This window comes from Solanum stenotomum, chromosome 9, assembly GCF_019186545.1.
Source record: "Solanum stenotomum isolate F172 chromosome 9, ASM1918654v1, whole genome shotgun sequence".
Lineage (NCBI taxonomy): Eukaryota > Viridiplantae > Streptophyta > Magnoliopsida > Solanales > Solanaceae > Solanum > Solanum stenotomum.
In genome coordinates this window covers 50,777,392-50,780,540 of record NC_064290.1, presented here as the reverse complement: position 1 = coordinate 50,780,540, position 3,149 = coordinate 50,777,392, and positions in this window count along the sequence as shown.

Here is a 3,149-nt window from a genome sequence, read left to right as displayed (position 1 = left end):
ATTTTATTTTAGGGTAAAAAAAGAAATGTATGTGAAGAATATCATTTTTTTTTAAAACGAAGGCACTATCCACTGATATTTTCCTTTTAACCTATTGTTGTGCTATATTTTAATTAATTTCAATTAATTGTATACAAGAAAAAAAATGACACCTGAATTTATTAAAGAGATCAACCAATTAACTAATGAAATTTCAATAAAAATATTCATATTTGCAAATGTAATTTAAACAAATAAAATATATATAGATAANCTCTCTCCCCTCTCCCAGATCTCGCTCACCACTCTCCCAGATCTCGCTCTCTCACTCGCCTCTCTCACTTTATACAAAAACGTATATGTATAAAATGCGTGAAAATTGTATATATACATATATTTTCGTTCCCCTCTCGCAAATCTCGCTCGCCACTCTCCCAGATCTCGCTCGCTCACTTGTCTCTCACTTTATACAATTGATCTTTTTGTATATGTATACCAAAACAGATTATACATCTGCTTTCTTTTGTATATGTATAGCGAAATATACATATTTATGTTTGCTATGGAGCGCAATTATGCAAACTTTGCTATAACATACAAATACGAATTTTGTGTTTGCTATATGTGAAAGTTGCTCAAAAAATAACACCTGAATTTATTAAAGAGATTAACCAATTAACTAATGAAATTTCAATAAAAATATTCATATTTGCAAATGTAATCTAAACAAATAAAATATATATAGATAATTTTATTTTTTATAAAGACTAAATTTATGAAAAAATATATATCTATTCACTAATATTTCTATGTTCACTATAGAAGGAGAAAAAAGTTGTGTCGAGAAAAAAAAATTCCAACCAATTAAATTAAAATGATATGATGATCAGATTTAATTGATTGATCTTTAATTTGATTAGTTACGCCATGTCACGTTCACCCATGATCTATTCTTTATCGCCTTGTTTGCAACCAATTTTAAACATATGGAAAATAAATAAATCATAAAATAAAATCGGAAGAAACATAATTTAATTGAGGATACAATTATGTTCCTCCCTTGATTCTCCTCTCCTAAGATTTATCCATAATTCGAGGATCGTTAGTGGCATATTTCTCGAACTATGATGATTTAGATTTGACCTCTATATGAATATTCCATGACTTTTGTGGAATATATCGAGGTCTTGATCTCTTTATGGAATTTTTTAGATGACTTTTAAAAGAATTTAGTACCCTTTATATAGGCATAATAAACTAGGGTTTAGGGTTTAGGGTTTAGGGTTTAGGGTTGAGTAGCCTTCAAGAATCCTAATTTGAGTTGAACACAATTAGTAGAGTCCCAACTCGAATTGAACACATCTTGTAGAGTCCCACAAAATTTCAATGTCTACAAATGCCCCCTGCTTCAAGGCTTGTCTGAGTGTAGACTTGATGAAACTCATGAAAGACAAGGCTTGAAGTACTCATTCTTCCACCTTTGCAGCTTCAGATTTTCAGATTTGATTTAAGAGATAAGAGATGAAAGGCAAATTTGGTCCCACTGGGCGTGCCAATTTGTTTGCAACAAATTTTAAACACATAGAAAATAAATAAACCACAAAAATAAAATCTGAAGAAACATAATTTTATTCATCAAGATAACGGGTACAATTATGTTCCTCCCTTGATTCTCCTCTCCTAAGATTTGTCCATGATTCGAGGACCGTTAGTGGCGTATTTCTCGAACTAGGATGATTTAGATTTGACCTCTATATGAAAATTCCATGTCTTTTGTGGAATATATCGACGTCTTGATCTCTTTTATGGAATTTTGAGATGCCTTTTTAAGAGAATTTAGTACCCTTTATATAGGCATAAACTAGGGTTTAGGGTTGAGTAGCCTCCAAGAATCCTAATTTGAGTTGAACACAATTAGTAGAGTCCCAACTCGAATTGAACACATCTTGTACGTAGAGTCCCACAAAATTTCAATATCTACAAATGCCCTTGCTTCAAGGCTTGTCGGAGTGTAGACTTGATGAAACTCAAAGACGAGGTTTGAAGTACTCATTCTTCCACCTTTGCAGCTTTAGATTTTCAGATTTGATTTAAGAGATAAGAGATGAAGGGCAAATTTGGTCCCACTAGGCGTGCCAATTAGTAGAGTCACAATTTGAATTGAACACATTTTATACAGTCCTATAAAATTTCAACGTCTACACACCTCTTTCACTCAATTTAGTATGGCACATCATTTGACTTATGACTATTTAGTTTATTTCACGTTTTATTATTTTTGATACATGATATTACTTGTCTTAACTTGATTTGATACGTCATTTCACCGCTGACTCATTAATATCTTTCATATGTGTTTGCTAAAAACGTTTTCAATACGACTAATATTCATCAATTATTTCACGATTAATGTTAGTCAACAAATTGCGATGTCATTTTCTTGACAAACGATTTTTTTTCCCTTATCCTTTTGATATATATATATATATATATATATTGATTATAGTAGAAGAAAATAGAAATACGCAAACTAAACCATCACTATTGATACACATGTATTTGCATATTTTTGTTTGAAGTTTTTCATTGTTAGTTATTATCTTTATTAAAATTTGATAAAATTTGAATTCTAGATTATAGAGTTCATTTTTGAGGTATCGTTTTTAATGTAACTCTTTTTCCTTTTCAAAAACTCAAATCTAAAACCGATAAATTGATGGTAGAGATATTACGATTAAAAAAATATTATTTTCTCAATGAAATTTTATACTAAAAAATGTTCAGTGGCTATTTCGACAAATATTTTGATTAAATTAATAAAAAAAATACAAGATGGTAATATTTTCACACGAAAAATTAAAACATTCAGCATATCAATAAAAATCTATTTTTCATCCACATATTCTTTTTTGTAAATTTATGACTTTTAAATCACACGAAAGTAATTGTACACGTACCTTACACGATATAACTTTCTAAAAACAATAATTATGATCTGAGTTAGTAAATCATCAGCTCCAGCTCAGCATTTTGAATCCAATAATTAAGAATATTAAAGAACAATTAAATCCCTATCGAATAATCCAGGTGTTCATTTAATGATTGTGCTTGTGGGCCCATTCTGACTAATCACTTCCTTAAACGCAATATATTTTGTATAAATTATAGGA